Genomic DNA, 19,180 nt, shown 5'->3' with positions numbered 1-19,180 from the left:
TAATTTTGAGAGAAAGCACAAACAGAAGAGGGGCAGAAAGAGGGGGCGACAGAGTATCTGAAGCAGGCTCTGCACTGACAGCAGACAGCATGATGCAGGGCTTCAATTTAGGAACCATGAGATCATGACCTGAGCCTAAATTGGACACGCCACAATCTGAGCAACTCAGGTGACCCTATAAGTGTACTCTTAATCCACTTCACCTATTTCAACCCTCCCCCAACCATGTCCCCTTTGGTAGCCATCAATTTGTTCTCTAAAGTTAAGATGCCGTTTCTTGGTTTGTCTCTTTTATTCTTTGTTCACTTGTGTTGTTTCTTAAATTCCACATGAAATTCTATGGTATTTGTTATTCTCTAAATGACATATTTGAGTACCATTATACCATTATCTATCTATATCTTTTCTATCTATCTAGATATAGATATCTATCTACATTTTCCATTGATGTATATGGATAGATATAGAAATGGATATAGATACAGCTATAGATAGATATAGATAGATAGATATATCTACTTTAGCTATTAATGAATCATTGGACACTTGGGAAGCTTACAAATATGGCTATTATAAAAAATCCTTTAATAAACATAGGGGTGAATATATCTTTTTGAAATAGTGTTTTCTTATTCTTTGGGTAAATACACAGTAATGGAATTACTGCATCATACATACAATAGTTCTACTTTTAATTTTTTGAGAAACCTCCATACTGTTTTCCACAGTGACTGCACCAGTTTACATTCCAACCAACATTGCAAGAGCCTTCATTTTCTCCACATCCTTATCAACACTTTTAGTTTCTTGTGTAGTTGGTTATAACCACTCTGACGGGAAGAAAGTGATACATCATTATGTTATTGACTTACATTTCCCTGATGATGAGCGATATTGAGCATCTCTTCATGTGTCTTTTGGCCATCTATATGTCTTCTTTGGAGAAAGGTATGTTCATATCCTCTGCCCATTTATTAACTGTTTTTTTTTAATTTTTCGTGGTGTGTTGTATAAGTTCTTTATATATTTTGTATACTATTTATCTTATATATCATTTGAAAATATCATCTCCCATTTAGTAGGTTGTGTTTTAATTTTGTTTATTGTGTCCTTTGCTGTGCAGAAGCTTGTTATTTTGATATAGTCCTAATAGTTATTTTTTGTTTTTGTTTCCCTTGCCTTAGGAGACATATCTAGAAAAATTTGCCATGGTCAATGTCAAGGAAGTTAATGCCTGCATATTCTTCTAGGAGATTTATGGTTCCAGGTATCACATTTAGGTTTTTATCCATTTTAAATTTTCTTTTGTATGTGGTATAAGAAATAGGTCCCGTTTCATTGTTTTATAAGTTGCTATTCAAGTACTCCAACACCATTTGTTGAAGAGACTGTCTTTTTTTTTTTTTTTTTAATTGGGTAGTCTTTTCTGCTTTGTTGGAGATTAAATGATCATATAATTGTGGGTTTATTTCTGGATTTTCTATTATTTTCTATTGATCTATGTTTCTGTTTTTGTGCCAGTACCATACTGTCTTGCTCACTACAGCCTTATAATACAGCTTGAAGTCTGAAATTGTGATGCTTGTTTTTCTTTTTCTTTTTCCAGATGGTGGCTATTGAAGGTCTTTTTACAAATACAAATAAAATACAAGTTTTAGGATTGATTGGTCTAGATCTGTGGAAAATGCTATTGGTATTTTGGTAAGGATTAAATGCATAGATTGCTTTGCATAGTATAGACATTTTAACAATATTTTTTTCTTCCAATCCAATCCATGAGCATGGAATGTTTTTCCCTATCTTTGTGTCATCTTCAATTTATTTTATCAGTGTTTTATAGTTTTCAGAACACATATCTTTTACCTCTTTGGTTAGGTTTATTCCTTTGTTATTTTATGTGTTTTGTGTGTGCGTGCATTGTAAACAAGATCAATTCCTTGGTGTCTTTCTGCTTCTTCATTATTGATGTATAGAAATGGAACATATCTCTGTGTGTTGAATTTGTGTCCTACAACTTTACTATCAGTTCTAGCAAGTTTTAGGTGGAATCTTTTGGGTTCTCTACATACAGTACCGTGTAGTCTGCAAATACTAAAAGTTTGACTTCTTTCTTGCCAATTTGGATGCCTTTTATTTCTTTTTGTTGTCTGATTGCTGAGGCTAGAACTTCCAGCACTATGTTAAATAACAGTGGTGACAGTGGGCTTCCTTGTTTTGTTCCTGACTATGCAGGAAAAACTTGCAGTTTTTCCCCATTGATGATTATATTATCTGTGAGTTTTTCATACATGGACTTTATGATGTTGAGGTATGTTCCCACTATACTTTGTTAAAGGTTTTTATCAAGAATGGATGCTGTACTTTGTCAAATTTGTTTTCTGCATTTATTGAGAGAACCATATGGTATTTATCCTTCCTTTTATTAACATGGCGTAGCAGGTTGATTGATTTGCCAATGTTGAACCACACTTGCAACCCAGGAATAAAACTTACTTGAACGTGGTGAATTATTATTTTAATGTACTGTTGTATTCAATTTGCTCATATTTTGTTGAGATTTTTTTGCATGCATATTCATCAGGGATTTGTGGCTGTAGTAGTCTTTTGTAGAAGGGTGTTTGTCTGGTGTTGGCATCAGGGTAACACTGGCCTTATAGAATAGTTTGGAAGTTTTCCTTCATTTTTTATTTGTTGGAATAGTTTAATTAGAATAAACATTAACACTTTTTTTTAATTAGTAAGGAATTTTATTTTATTTTATTTTATTTTTATTATTTATTTATTTATTTATTTATTTTTTTTTTTTTTATTATATGAAATTTATTGTCAAATTGGTTTCCATACAACACCCAGTGCTCATCCCAAAAGGTGCCCTCCTCAATACCCATCACTCACCCTCTCCTCCCTCGAACTGGAGAGTGTGATGCTAAGTGAAATAAGCCATACAGAGAAAGACAGATACCATATGGTTTCACTCTTATGTGGATCCTGAGAAACTTAACAGGAACCCATGGGGGAGGGGGAGGAAAAAAGAAAAAAAAAAAGAGGTTAGAGTGGGAGAGAGCCAAAACACTTATTTTTTAATATGAAATTTATTGTCAAATTGGTTTTCATACAACACCCAGTGCTCCTCCCAACAAGTGCCCTCCTCAATGCCCATCACCCACCCTACTCTCCCTCCCACTCCCCATCAACCCGCAGTTTATTCTCAGTTTTTAAGAGTCTCTTATGCTTTGGCTCTCTCCCTCTCTAATCTTTTTATTTCCCTCCCCCTCCACCATGGTCTTCTGTTAACTTTCTCAGGATCCACATAAGAGTGAAAACATATGATACCTGTCTTTTTCTGTATGACTTATTTCATTTAGCAGAATACTCTCCAGTTCCATCCAGGTTGCTACAAAAGGCCATATTTCATTTTTCTCATTGCCAAGTAGTATTCCATTGTGTATATAAACCAGAACTTCTTTACCCATTCATTAGTGGATGGACATTTAGGCTTTTTCATAATTTGGCTATTGTTGAAAGTGCTGCTATAAACATTGGAGTACAAGTGCCCCTATGCATCAGCACTCCTGTATCCCTCGGGTAAATTCCCAGCAGTGCTATTGCTGGGTCATAGGGTAGATCTATTTTTAATTTTTTCAGGAACCTCCACACTGTTTTTCAGAGCGGCTGCACCAGTTTGCATTCCCACCAACAGTGCAAGAGGGTTCCCGTTTCTCCACATCCTTCCCAGCATCTATAGTCTCCTGCTTTGTTCATTTTAGCACCCTGACTGGCGTGAGGGGTTTCTGAGTGTGGTTTTGATTTGTATTTCCCTGATGAGGAGTGACGTTGAGTATCTTTTCATGTGCCTGTTGGCTATCTGGATGTTTTCTTTAGAGAAGTGTCTATTCATGTATTCTGCCCATGTCTTCACTGGATTATTTGTTTTCCGGGTGTGGAGTTTGGTGAGTTCTTTATAGATTTTGGATACTAGCCCTTTGTCTGATATGTCATTTGCAACTATCTTTTCCCATTCAGTTGGTTGCCTTTTAGTTCTGTTGATTGTTTCTTTTGCAATGCAGAAGTTTTTTTATCTTCATGAGGTCCCAATAGTTCATTTTTGCTTTTAATTCCCTTGCCTTTGAAGATGTGTGAAGTAAGAAGTTGCTGTGGCTGAGGTCAGAGATGTTTTTATCCTGCTTTCTCCTCTAGGGTTTTGGTGGTTTCCTGTCTCACATTCAGATCTATTTTCCTATTAACACTTCTTTAAATTTTTGGTAGATTCACCTGGAAAGCCATCTGGGTCTTACTTTGTATTTTGGGCAGAGATTTTTGATTACTGATTCAATTTCTTGGCCAATTATTGGTCTGTTAAATTTTTCTATTTCTTCCTGTTTCAGTTATGCTATTTTGTAAGTTTCTAGGAATTTATCCATTTCTTCCAGATTGCCCAATTTGTTGGCATGTAATTTTTCATAATATTCTTTTAGATTTGTTTGTATGTCTTTGCTTTTCGTTATTTCTCCTCTTTCATTTGTGATTTTATTTACTGGTGTCCTTTGTCTCTTTTTCTTTGATACTTCTGGTTAAAGGCTTATCAATTTTATTTGTTTCAAAGAACCAGCTCCTGGTTTCGTTGATCTATTTTAATCATATTTAGTTTCTATATAATTCATGTCTGCTCTATCCTTCATTATTTCCTTCCTTCTGCTGTCTTTAATCTTCATTTTTTTTTGTTTGTTTGTTTTTCTAGCTCCTTTTGGTGTCAGGTCATGTTGTATATTCGAGAGTTTTGTTGTTGTTGTTGTTGTTGTTGCTGTTGTTTGCTTGTTGTAGCCTGTATTGCTACATACTTCAATTTGTACTATGTATCTTGTATCCCAAAGGTTTTGGAAAGTTGCGTTTTCACTTTTTTTGTGTTTTTCACATATTTTTAATTTTCTCCTTTGATTTCTAGTTTGACCTATTCACTATTTAGCAGCATGTGGTTTAACCTCCATGTATTTGTGGTCTTTCCAGATTTTTTCTTGTAGTTGACTCCAAGTTTTACCATACTGAGGTCACAAAATATGCATGGTATGATACCTTTTTTTATACTTTTGAGGCCTTATTTGTGACTTAGTATGTGATCTATGCTGGAGAATGTCCAGTGTGAACTTAAAAAGAATGCATATACTTCTGTTTGGGGATACGATGTTCTCAATATATCTGTTAAGTCACTATGGTCCAGTGTCCTTCAAAGAGATTGTTTCTTTACTGTTTTTCTGAGATGATCTTCCCATTGATGTAAGTGGGGTGTTAAATCCTCTACTGTTGTTCTATTATTATGAGTTCCTTATGTGTGTTATTGTTTCATATATTTGGGTGCCACCATGTTGGATGAATAAATATTTATAAATTATTAGATCTTCTTTTTGGATTGACTCTTTTATGATTGTATCATGTCTTTTTTTGTCTTTTGTTATAGTCTTTTTTTAATTAATTAAATAATTAATTAATTAATTTTAAAAATTTACATCCAAGTTAGCATACACTGCAACTATGATTTCAGGAGTAGATTTCTTAATGCCCTACCATTTAGACTATCCCCCCTCACACAACCCCTCCAGTCACCCTCTGTTCTCTATATTTAAGAGTCTTTTATGTTTTGTCCCACTCCCTGGTTTTATATTATTTTTGCTTCCCTTCCCTGATGTTCACCTGTTTTGCATCTTAAATTTTTCATATGAGTGAAGTGTATTTATATCTGTCTTTCACTGAATAATTTTGTTTACCATAATACACTCTAGTTCCATCCACAGAGTTGCAAATGACAAGATTTCATACTTTCTGATTGCCGAGTAATAATCCATTGTGTATATATACACCACATATTCTTTATCCATTTATCCATTGATTGACATTTGGGCTCTTTCCATACTTTGGCTATTGTCAATAGCACTGCTATAAACATTGGGGTGTGTGTGCCCTTTCAAAACAGCACACCTGTATCCCTTGGATAAATACCTAGTAGTGCACTTGCTGGGTGATAGGGTAGTTCTATTTTTAATTTTTTGAGGAACCTCCATACTGTTTTCCAGAGTGGCTGCACCAGTTTGCATTACCACCAGTAGTGCAAGAGAAATCTTCTTTCTCTGCATGCTCACCAACATCTGTTGTTGCCTGAGTTGATAATGTTAGTCATTCTGACAGGTGTGAAGTGAAATCTTATTGTGGTTTTCATTTGTACTTCCTTGATGATGAGAGATCTTGAGCATTTTTTTCATGTGTTGGTTGGCCACCTGGATGTCTTCTTTGGAGAAGTGTCTGTTCATGTCCATTACCCATTTCTTCACTGAATTATTTGCTTTTGGAGTGTTGAATTTGATAAGTGCTTTATAGATTATGGATACAAACCTTTTATGTGATATGTCATTTGCAAATATCTTCACCCATTCCATCTGTTGCCTTTTAGTTTTGCAGATGGTTTCATTTGCTGTTCAAAAGCTTTTTATTTTGATGAGGTATCAATAGTTCATTTTTGCTTTTTTCTCCCTTGCCTCCAGAGACGTGATGAGTAAAGAAGTTGCTGCGGCCAAGATCAAAGAGGTTTTAGCCTGCTTTCTCCTCTAGGATTTTGATGGCTTATCTTATATTTAGATCTTTCATACATTTTGAGTTTATTTTTGTGTAGGTGTTAGAAAGTGGTCCAGGTTCATTTTTCTGCATGTTGCTGTCCATTTTTTCTAGGACCATTTGCTGAAGAAATTGTCTTTATTCCATTGGATATTTTTTTTCTTATTTCGTCAAAGATTAGTTGGCCATATGCTTGTGGGTCCATTTCTGGTTTTCTGTTCTGCTATTTATCTGAGTGTCTGTTTTTGTTCCAATACCATACTGTCTTGATGATTACAGCTTTGTAATACATCCTGAAGTCCGGGAATGTGAAGCCTCCAACTTTTGTTTTCTTTTTCAATTTGGCTTTGGCTAATCGGGGTCTTTTTCTGATTCCATACAAATTTTAGGATTCTTTGTTCTATCTCTGTGAAGAATGCTGGTGTTATTGTGACAGGGCTGCATTGAATATGTCGATTGCTTTGGGTAGCATCAACATTTTAACCATACTCATTCTTCTAATGCAAGAACATGGAATATTTTTTTTTCCATGTGTGTGTTCAATGTCTTTCATAAACTTTCTATAGTTTTCAGTGTATTGAGTTTTCAACTCTTTGGTTAGATTTATTCCTATGTATTTTATGGGTTTTTGTCCCATTTACAATGGGATTGTATCTTTGATTTCTTTTTCAGTTGCTTCATTATTGTTGTATAGGAATTCAGCCAATTTCTGTGCATTGATTTTATATCCTGCGACTTAGCTGAATTCATGGTTCAGTTCTAGCAGTTTTTTGATGGAATCTTTTGGGTTTTCCATAGACAGGATCATGTTATCTGCGAAGAGTGAAAGTTTGACTTCCTCCTGGCATATTTGGATGTCTTTTATTCCTTTGTGTTGTCTTATTTCTGAGGCTAAGACTTCCACCACTATGTTGAATAACAGTGGCAAGAGTGGGGATCCCTGTCTTCTTCCTGACTTTGGGGGGAAAGATCTCAGTTTTTCCCCATTGAGGATGATATTACTGGTGGGTCTTTTATATATGGCTTTTATGATCTTTAGGTATGATCCTTCTACCCCTACTTTCTTGAGGGTTTTTATCAAGAAAGGATGCTGTATTTTGTCAAATGCATTCTCTGCATCTATTGAGAGGATTATATGGTTCTTGTCCTTTCTTTTATTGATATGATGTATCATATTGGTTGTTTTGTGGATATTGAAATAGTCCTGCATCCCTGATACAAATCCCAATTGAACGTGGTGAATAAATCTTTTAACAGATTGTTGGATCTAGTTGGTTAGTATATTGTTGAGGATTTTTGCCTCCATGTTCATCAGAGAAAGTGGTCTGTAGTTCTCATTTTTAGTGGGGTCTTTGTCTGGTTTTGAAATGTAGGTAATGCTTGCTTCAAAGAATGTGTTTGAGAGTTTTCTTTCCGTTTCTATTTTTTGGAATTGCTTCAAAAGAATAGGTGTTAGCTTTTCTTTAAATGTTTGGTAGAATTCCCCTGGAAAGCCATTTAGCCCTGGACTCTTATTTTTTGGGAGGGTTTTGATTCTGATTTTTTACTGGTTGTGGGTCTGTTCCAATTTTATATTTCTTCCTGTTTCAGTTGTGGCAGTTTATGTTTCTAGAAATTTATCCATTTCTTCAAGATTGCCCATTTTATTGGCATATAATTGCTGATAACATTCTCTTATTATTGTTTTTATTTCTGCTGTGTTGGTTGTGATCTCTCCTCTTTGATTTTTGATTTTATTTATTTGGGTTCTTTCCTTTTTCTTTATGATCACACTGTCTAGGGTTTTATCAATTTCATTAATTTTTTTCAAAGAACCAGCTCCTGGTTTCTTTTATCTATTCTACTGTGTTTTTGGATTTGATAGCATTAATTTCTGCTGTAATATTTATTATTTCCTTTCTTCTGCTGGTGTTGGGTTTTGTTTGCTGTTCTTTTTCCAGCTTTTTAAGGTGTAAGGTTAGGTTGTGTACCTGAGACATTTCTTCCTTCTTTAGGAAGGCTTGGATTGCTATATACTTCCTTCTTATGATTCCCTTTGCTGAATTCCAGAGGTTTTGAGATATGTTATTATTTTCATAGGCTCCCATGCAATTTTTCATTTCCTTTTTAATTTCTTGTTTAGCCCATTCATTATTTAGTAGAATGTTTTTTAGTTTCCAAGTATTTGTTATCTTTCCAAATTTTGTTCTTGTGGTTGATTTCAAGTTTCATGGAGTGTGGTCTGAAAATATGCATGGCATGATCTTAATCATTTTGTATTTGTTGAGGGCTGATTTGTGTTCCAGCATGTGATCTATTCTGGAGAATGTTCCATGTGTACTGGAGAAGAATGTGTATTCTGTTGCCTTAGGGTGAAATGTTCTGAATATAGATTTTAAGTCCATCCAATCAAGCATGTCATTCAAAACCATTGCTTCCTTTGTTGATTTTCTGTTTGGAAGATCTGTGCATTGCTGTAAATGGGGTGTTTCAGTCTCCTGCTATTATGGTATTATTATCAATGAGTTTGTTTGTTTGTGATTTATATATTTGGGTAATAACGTTTGGAGCATAAATGTTTACAATTGTTAGATCTTCTTGGTGGATTTACCCCTTTTTTATTTAAAACAAAATTTTTAACGTTTATTCATCTTTGAGAGACAGAGAGAGACAGACCATGAGCGGGGAAGGGGCAGAGAGATGGAGACACAGAATCTGAAGCAAGCTCCAGGCTCCGAGCTGTCAGCACAGAGCCTGACATGGGGCTTGAACTCACAAACTGCGAGATCATGACCAGAGCTGAAGTCGGACCCTCAACCGACTGAGCCACCCAGGCGCCCCTGGATTTACCCCTTTAATTATGTTATAATTCCCTTCTTTATCTCTTGTTACAGTCTTTATTTTATTTTAGTTTAGTTTAGTTTAGTTTAGTTTAGTTTAGTTTTTATTTTTATTTTTTAATTTTTTTAATAAAATTTTTAATAATTTTTTTAAATAATTTTTTATTGTCAAATTTGTTTCCATACAACACCCAGTGCTCATCCCAACAGGAGCTCTCCTTAATGCCCATCACCCATTTTCCCCTCCCATCCCCCATCAACCCTCAGTTTATTCTCAGTTTTTAAGAGTCTCTTATGGTTTGCTTCCCTCGCTCTCTAACTTTTTCCCCCTTTGCCTCCCCCATGGTCTTATGTTAAGTTTCTCAGGATCCACATAAGAGGGAAGACGTATGGTACCTGTCTTTCTCTGTATGACTTATTTCACTTAGCATAAGACTCTCCAGTTCCATCCACGTTGCCCCAAAAAGCCATATTTTATTCTTTCTCATTGCCAAGTAGTATTCCATTGTATATATAAACCACAACTTCTTTATCCATTCTTCACTTGATGGACATTTAGGCCTGTTCCATAACTTGGCTATTGTTGAAGGTGCTGCTATAAACATTGTGGTACATGTTCCCCTATGCATCAGCACTCCTGTAAAATCTAGATTGTCTGATATAATTATGGCTACTCTGGCTTTCTTTTGGCAACCATTAGCACGATAGATGGTTCTGCATCTCCTTACTTTCAAACTGAAGGTGTCTTTAGGTCTACCATCAGTCTCATGTAAACACCATATAGACATACCTTGTTTTCTTATCCATTCTGTTAACCTATGGCTTTTGATTGGAGTGTTTAGTCCATTGACGTTTAGAGTGAGTGCTGAAAGATATGAATTTATTGTCATTATGTTGCCTGTAGAGTTGGACGTTTTGGTGGTGTTCTCTGGTCCTTTCTAGTTGTTATTGTGTTTGGTCTTTTTTTTTTCTCCCGTCCTTTTTCTCTCTCAGAGAGTCCCCCTTAAAATTTCTTGCAAGATTGGTTTAGTGGTTATGGACTCTTTCAATTTTTGTTTATCGGGGAGAATTTTTATCTCTCCTTCTATTTTGTTTTTGTTTTTTTTTAAATTTTTTTAACATTTATTTATGTTTGAGACAGAGAGAGAGAGAGCATGAACAGGGGAGGGTCAGAGAAGGAGGGAGACAGAGAATCTGAAACAGGCTCCAGGCTCTGAGCTGTCAGCACAGAGCCCGACGCAGGGCTTGAACTCACGGACCACGAGATCATGACCTGAGCCAAAGTCGGCCGCTTAACCGACTGAGCCACCCAGGCGCCCCACTCTCCTTCTATTTTGAAAGACAACCTTGTTGGATAAAGACTTCTTGGCTGCATATCTTTTTTTTTCGATTCAGCACATTGAATATATCCTTCCACTCCTTTCTGACATGCCAAGTTTTTTTGATACATCTGCTGCTAACCTGATATATGTTTCCTTTTAGGTTAGGACTTTTGTTTTCCCTTGCTGCTTTCATAATTCTTTCTTTACCTGAATATTTTGTGCATTTGACTATGATATGTCTTGTTGGTGGTATGTTTTAGTTAAATATGAGTTCTCTGTGCTTCCTGGATTTTTGATGTCTGTGCCTTTCCCCAGGTTAGGAAAGTTTTTTGCTATAATTTCCTCACATAAACCTTCTCCCCCGTTTTCTCTCTCTTTATCTTCTGGGACCCCCATGATTCTGATGTTATTCCTTTTTAATGAGTCACTGAGTTCTCTAATTCTTATATCGTGCTCTTTTCTTTAGTATCCCTCTTCTTTTCTGCCTGATAATTCTCCGTAAGTTTGTCCTTTATATCGTTGATTTGCTGATCTGTTTCATACATCCTTGCCACTGTGGCATCCAGTCGATATTGCAGCTCAGTTATAACATTTTTTTCTTTCATCCTGACTAGGTTTTACTTCTTTTATCTCCAGAGAAAGGCATTGTAATCTATTTACAACCCCAGCTAGTATTCTTATTATCGTGATTCTAAATTCTGGTTCAGACATCTTGCTTGTGTCTGTGTTGATTATGTCCCTGGCTGTCATTTCTTTCTGTTCTTTTTTTTAGGATGAATTTCTTGGTTGTAGACTCTGGGTCTGAAGTTCTTTCTTGTCCAGCAAGAAAGAAGGATGCAAGATTAAAAAGCATAAAAGGCTGATGTCCGGGAGAAGACAAGAGCCCGATTAAGGGTACTTGCTCCATTTTTATTAGGATCAGAAGGCTTACAAACATGGTGTTGGACATGCACAAAGAGACAATGAAACTGTGAAGATTAACGCATGGGTGTGAGGGAAAGGGGGTTTTGAAAATATGTGATGTTAGTGGTTTGGGTTAATACAAAACAAAACCCTGATGCAGGTGGAAGGTTGTTTGCAGCAGACATTAGGCACCACCTCTGTTTACCTAATCTGGTCCAGGGACAAGAAAGACAGAGCATGCTACTTCAGGGACAACAAGGCACCTTTCTTTTGCTAATTAGCTTTGCTCTGAGCAATGTCACCCTGCAGCAGTCTATAGCCCTATTTACCTATTTACCTAATTTGGTCCTTCCTTAGTGTGAATGCAGCTTTCTGCTATAGTACTAAGTTGGGGGGCTGTTCCACCCTGAATACCTAATCTTGTTTACCTCATATACCTTTGTCCTATATTGGGTCCTTTGTTCCACCTTATCTATACTTTTTTACCTAATCTTGTGTACCCAAACTTGGGTGAGAACATTATATGGCTTTCTAATTCTTTATGCCCTGTTAACCCATCATTCCAGGCTCAGGGAATTCCTAAGCTTATCCCCCACCTTCCTTTGTTTTGTCATTTTGAAGGAAGAAAAGGAATTAATAAAGTAAAAAAAAAAGATAAAAATTAAAATGAACACACACAAAAATCAAACAAAGGATGCTATATCTTAGGTGTGTTTTGGTCTGGTTGTTGGAAAAAAAAACCTTGATAGATTAGAGAAAAAAGGGAAAGATAAGAAAAGAAAAAAAAAAGAAAACGTTTGAAATTTTGAAAAAGATGGATACAAGAGAATAGAATAAAATGAAATGATGGAAGTAAAATAGAATTTAAAAAAATACTAAAAGTAAAAAATATAGTAAAAAAATATTAAAGAAAAATCTTTTTATTAAAAATTAAATATAGGGGCGCCTGGTTGGCGCAGTCAGTTAAGCGTCCGACTTCAGCCAGGTCACGATCTCACGGTCCGTGAGTTCGAGCCCCGCGTCGGGCTCTGGGCTGATGGCTCAGAGCCTGGAGCCTGTTTCCGATTCTGTGTCTCCCTCTCTCTGCCCCTCCCCCGTTCATGCTCTGTCTCTCTCTGTCCCAAAAAAATAAATAAACGTTGAAAAAAAATTAAATATAAAAATACTTTTTTTTCTCCTTCTGTATTCAATAATAAGAAAATAAAAGAAAAAGAAAATAACTGGATAGTTGGACCAGAGACCCAAATCAAATACGTTTGAAATTACATCTGGTTTCCCCTAGAAGTCAAACCATGAAGCACTTTATAGGCCGTAAACTAAGCAGTCAGAGAGAGTTGTGATGTTCCTCAAAAGCACAGTTGGCCCAGTTCAGTGGTACTTAGTGGAAAGGCTCTGTTCTCCACTAGATTTCACTGTATAGTTTACTGAGATGGATTGTTGTGGCATGTGTAGGCATGTAGGTGCATGTCCAGGAGGGGTGAAATTGGCCTCATCCAGCTACCCAGTCTCTAGTATTGGAACTCAGTGTTCTCCCTGACTGGTGATTGGCACTCCTTCTTTGTCTCCAGCTTCTGTCCACTCCCCACTTCTACACTGTCAGTGACCAAGCTGGCAGGTTGCCAGGCAGCACCTCTCTCCTGAGTTTTATCTCAGATGGGGCTGTGTTTCTCAACCCTTCACTTCTGAGGGACTGTGGTTTTGAGCCGCTCAGACCCTCTTGGGGAGGGTCTCTCTTGGCAATGGTCAGGTTCTGGCTTGCTCCCAGGAATGTTAGTGAGACCTTGCTGCTTCCTATGTCCAGAGACTGCAGCTGGTTGCTAGCCCATCCAAGAAGTTCATGCAATCGTGTAGCAGCAGTGTTTCAGGAAGTATGGCAAATCACAACACATATCTGGCACCAAGCTACACCCTTAACATCCTTGCTCCAACACCAGCAAATGTGGCTATTCTCTGGCATCTTCTTGGACCTTTGCTTGTGAGGAGGCTGCACTGCATGTACCAAATGTCCTCCCAGCAAGGGAACTGCCTCTCCCCATGTGGTCCAAGGACCCTTCAGACCTCCCTCTCTACTCTCAGAGATTTGCCATTTCCACCAGATCACCACCAGGTATCGAGCTGAGGAGTTTCAGACTCTTAACTACCTTTGTTTATAGAGTCTTTTTTTTAAATGTTTATTTATTTTTGAGACAGAGAGAGACAGAGTATGAATGGGGGAGGGTCAGAGAGAGAGGGAGACACAGAATCTGAAACAGGCTCCAGGCTCTGAGATGTCAGCACAGAGCCCGACGCGGGGCTCGAACTCACGGACCGTGAGATCGTGACCTGAGCTGAAGTCGGATGCTTAACCGACTGAGCCACCCAGGCGCCCCCCTTGTTTATAGAGTCTTAATGGAATTTATACTCTCTCCTTTCTCATTTCTCCCCTTTTTGTTCAGCCCCTTGTGGCTGTTTCCACTCTTCCTTTTTCTCTCCATCTGCTTTCTGGAGGGGTGCTTTTCCCATACTCTTCCCCCATGTCCATCCTCTCTCCACAAGCAAAATCAGCTCCCTGCCCTCCATGGCTTCTCTCTCCCCCATTTCACCTCTCTGCACCATGTACCTGCTGAGTTCTGTGGTTCAGGTTGTGCGTATTATTGTGTTAAGCCTCAAATTAGTTTTCTAGGTGTGTGAAATGGTTTAGTTTTGATCTGGCTGCATTTCAGGGATGAGAGACACAAAAATATTTCTATGTTGTTCCACCATCTTGACCCTTCTCCTATAGTCTTTGCTTTTAAGTTTATTTTTTCTGTTATGAATATTGTTACCCTGGATTTCTTTTAAAATTCATTTACATGATAAATGTTTCTCCATCCCCTCACTTTAAATCTTCAGGTATATTTAGGTTTAAAACAAGTCTTTTATTGGAAGCATATAAATAGGTCTTGTTTTATTATCTATTCTGACATCCTGTATCTTTTTATTAGAGTGTTTAGTCAATTTACATTCAGAAAAAATATTGGTAAATATGTATTTTTTACCATTTTATTATTTGTTTCATTGTTGTTTCTGGAGATTTATTCTGTCCCATTCTTGTCTTTGTCACTTTCAGTTTCTCCATTGCACTAAAAGTGTCCCCTTTGATATTTTTTGCAGAGATGGTTTAGTGGTCACAAACTTCTTTATTTTTGTTTGTCTGGGAAACTTTGTTTCTCCTTCTATTCTAAATGATAGTCTTTCTGGCAGAGACAGAGGGAGTGAAAGAGAATCCCAAGCAAGCTCTGTGGAGCCCATTGTGGGGCTTGAACTCATGAACCACGAGATCATGATCTGAGCTGAAATAAAGAGTCTGAAACTTAACCAACTGAGCAACCCAGGCACCTCTATCACTACATTTATCAAATTAAATTACACTATGTCTTGGTGTGAGACTGCTTTTTTCATTTTGATGGGAGTTATCTGTGCCTCTTAGATTTGGATGTCTGTTTCCTTCCCCAGATTGGAGACATTTTCAGCTACGATTTCCTAAAATAAATTTTATGTCTCTATTCTTTCTCTTCTTTTTGGTATTCTTATCATATTAATGCTATTTTGTTAGGTGGAGTCATTGAGTTCCCTAAATCTATTCTCCTGCTGCATAATTCTTCTGTCTGTGTTTTGTTCACCTTCATTACTCTCCATTACTTTGTTATCTACGTCACAAATTCATTCCTCTGTTTATTCCAGTTTGTTTTTCATTGAATAAAGCCTCTTTCCAGTCTCATTTATTTCACTCCTCATCTCTGATTGATTCTCCTTCAACTCTTTTATCTCTGTGTAATGGCCTCACTAATGTCTTATCTTCTTTTTTCAAGCCTGGCTAGCATTGCAATAATTGTTGCTTAAAATCATCCATCAGGCATATTATATCTGTTTCTCTTAGATCCCTAGCTGTAGACTTACCTTCTTTCATTTGTGATAAACTCCTGTTGTGGCATTTGTCTAAGTCTCTGACTTCTTTGTGTCTTAGAAAAGCCAGTTGTCTCCTTCTCCTGAAAGTAATGGCCTTATGGAGAAGAGGACATATAGTGCTCAAGGCCTGGCTCTTAAGGGAATGTCTCCAGTGTGCTCCATGCATTTTACTATTGTATTTTGGTTGTTCTATCCTTTAAGACTGTCATCTGCAGAGGCTCTCCTTGCTTGCTGTGAGCAGTGTTTGGTCTCTAGCCTGAATATGGTGGAGTTTAATTAGGTGAGTTCTCATCTATTAGTGAAATGAGACCTGATACCACGTCCACCAGAACTGAAGCTCTGCAGAACTCTCTGGTTGGGGGATGTGGTGTGGGCCAGGGTTGGTGCTGGTCAGCCACACTAGGACTGAGGCAAGGGTGGCTGAGAAGGTGAGTCCCACTACAGCACATTAGGATGGGGCTTGGTGTATGCAAGTTAAGCAGCCAGTGTCAGTGTTGTATTATTTCCATACATGGTTTGTATTTATGCTGAAGGTTGGGGAGGGAAATGGTGCCAACCTGCTCCTTTGTTCCCAGAGAGGTATCTCCATAAATACTGCCTCTCACAGAGACATTCTGTAAATAGCAAATAATCTTCTCACTGTGTTCTCCATGAACTCCTGAGATCACTGTTTCCATGCTGTATGCCCTCATGTTGTTTGCCCGCCTTCTTTCTAGGAGCAGCACAGTGCCTTCCAGGCCCTATCCTAAACAATCATGCTGATCTTTAAGATTTCAGGCTTTAAACCCCATTGGTCATAGGAACTCATTCAATTCAGACCCTCTTGTTTTCCAAGCCAATGGATTTTTGGAAATGTTATCCTTGTGTGTTTCCTTGTGTGATCCTCTCTCACCTTTCTCTGCAACCATGTCTCCTTCTCTGTAGCACCTGTGATCTGTTTCTCACCTAAACCATATCTCCACACTACCTACCTTCTTTACGTGGTCTCTTCTCTCCCTTTATTTGTACAAAAATTTCTGTCAGTCTCCACATCTATATCTGGGGCATTTAGGATTATTTAATTGTTATCTAGTTGTGTTCCTGGGACGAGGTGAGCCTAGGGTCTTCCTACTCCTCAGACATCTTCCTTTATCCTTACAATAGTCTTTTTTAATGTAAAATAATTGTTAATGGAAAATTAAGGATCAATTTCTAAAAAGCTAGACAATATTTGTAATTATTGTACTGTCAATCAACAAATACACAAAAGTGCTCAGAATTCTGTTATGTTCTTTCAGGGCTCTAATTCTGGTGAGATATTTTATATATAACTTGAGGGTAAACAAGATTTTAGGATTATATTTATTAACCTATTGAACCAAAGATCTATTTCCTCATCACTGAATTATAGCCTTTCTTTCGGCATCTGGGTGGCTCAGTCAGTTAAGTGTCCAACTTTGGCTCAGATCATGATCTTACTGTTCGTAGGTTCAAGCCTCACATCAGGCTCTGTGCTGACAGCTCAGAACCTGTAGCCTCCTTCAGAGTCTGTATCTCCCTCTCTCTCCAAATCTACCCTGCTCTCTCTCTCTCTCTCTGTCTCTCTCAAAAAATAAATATTAAAAAATTAAAAAAATATATAACCTCTCTTCCATTTGTTCCTTAAGATGATGCTTATACTGGAGAAGGACTTTCTATAAAATTTCATTTAAATGCATGCTTGTTCTTGTTTGTTGCTATTATTTTTCTACTATTGTTCATTAATAAGGGTAAATATGAGTTGTATTAAAATAAGTTTAGATTGGTAGGAAGGTAAGAAATTACCTCTTGACTGACACTCTATTGAACAGTAGTTTTGGTATAATAACTTGTAGAGTGATAGAAAAACAAAATTGATTCCTTAGTTGAATCCACTTAAACCCCTGAGAAAGAGAAAAATGAAAGAGCAATTCATAGGGGAAATAATTTAGACTAAAGAAGAATAAAGTAGATGACACTGAAGATATTAATAGGCAGTACTAGGAAGTATACGAAAGAAACTGTTTCTTTTTATCTGAACCCAAAGTAAATCATCCATTCTCCTTTAGGAAATAAGTTTTCAAATAGTTCATTATCTTCAAAATGTACATAATAAACATTATTTCTTAAACACAAACTAGAAAAGGAATTGTTAGAGACCAATGAGAATCTCAGACCATTCCTATCTCATTTAATTCTTTCATGATCATAAAGAGAATTCTAAGTATCTTCAATGAGTTTTACATTCAGTTGCATTAATAGTTGTATAACTTGGGCCATTAACATTTTATCATACCTTATGAAAATTATGCTCTTTCAAATGTAGCTCAAAACCAATTAGCAGTGTTTCCTTTCTTTCCAGGTTATAGTCATTCAAATATTACTTCTCAACTACTGTTTTTCTTTTCTGATCTTCAAATTGTTCCCGTAAACCATAAATTTTCTTTCCTTTTCAGAAAATATGTATTGTAAGGATTAAAGATAATTGCAAATGGGATTGGTCTTAGAAAAAATTCGCAATTTAGGTTAAACGTAATGAGCATGAATTTAGTATTTTCATGTAATAGATAGAATTGATACCAGTTATATAAGGAAAAGAAGTATATAATGAATAAACTGATCTGTTTGTACATATAATTATTCACAAATAATATTAGTTTCTGTTTTTATGGCTGTATGAAAAGAACCAAAGCTCATTCTAATGATTGCACTTTTTAAAATGTAATACCTTATGAGTGTCACAGAACCCAGGGAATAAATGAAACTGAATGATCTTATACATGTTCCTTTAGAAATTCACATTGAAGTCTGTTTAACATTATAATATATAAATTAATCAAACTTATGATTTGATATAATTTTTTAATATTATTTGACCTAAGACCAGCTTTAGAAATATTATTTGCGAAACCTTAATTTGTTTTTTATCTATGAAAGAATAACTTTCCTCTTCCTTTTCTTTTGCATTTAATTCTTATTCCTTTAGCTGTTGGAACAGCTAATTAATCTGGTAATGATATTTTGTTTGTTTCTTTGTTTGTTTTTGAGTTTTATCCTAAAATATTTATTTATTTATTTATTTATTTATTTATTTATTTTCTTTTAATATATTCTTTAATATTTGAAATATATTTTTTTATAATATATGAAATTTATTGTCAAATTGGTTTCCATAAAACACCCAGTGCTCATCCCAAAAGGTGCTCTCCTCAATACCCATCACCCACCCTCTCTTCCCTCCCACCCCCATCAACCCTCAGTTTGTTCTCAGTTTTTAACAGTCTCTTATGCTTTGGCTCTCTCCCACTCTAACCTCTTTTTTTTTTTTCCTTTTTTCCTCCCCCTCCCCCATGGGTTCCTGTTACGTTTCTCAGGATCCACATAAGAGTGAAACCATATGGTATCTGTCTTTCTCTGTATGGCTTATTTCACTTAGCATCACACTCTCCAGTTCCATCCACGTTGCTACAAAAGGCCATATTTCATTTTTTCTCATTGCCGCGTAGTATTCCATTGTGTATATAAACCACAATTTCTTTATCCATTCATCAGTTGATGGACATTTAGGCTCTTTCCATAATTTGGCTATTGTTGAGAGTGCTGCTATGAACA

This window comes from Leopardus geoffroyi, chromosome X (genome assembly GCF_018350155.1).
Source record: "Leopardus geoffroyi isolate Oge1 chromosome X, O.geoffroyi_Oge1_pat1.0, whole genome shotgun sequence".
NCBI lineage: Eukaryota > Metazoa > Chordata > Mammalia > Carnivora > Felidae > Leopardus > Leopardus geoffroyi.
Note: the sequence above shows the minus strand (reverse complement) of the source record.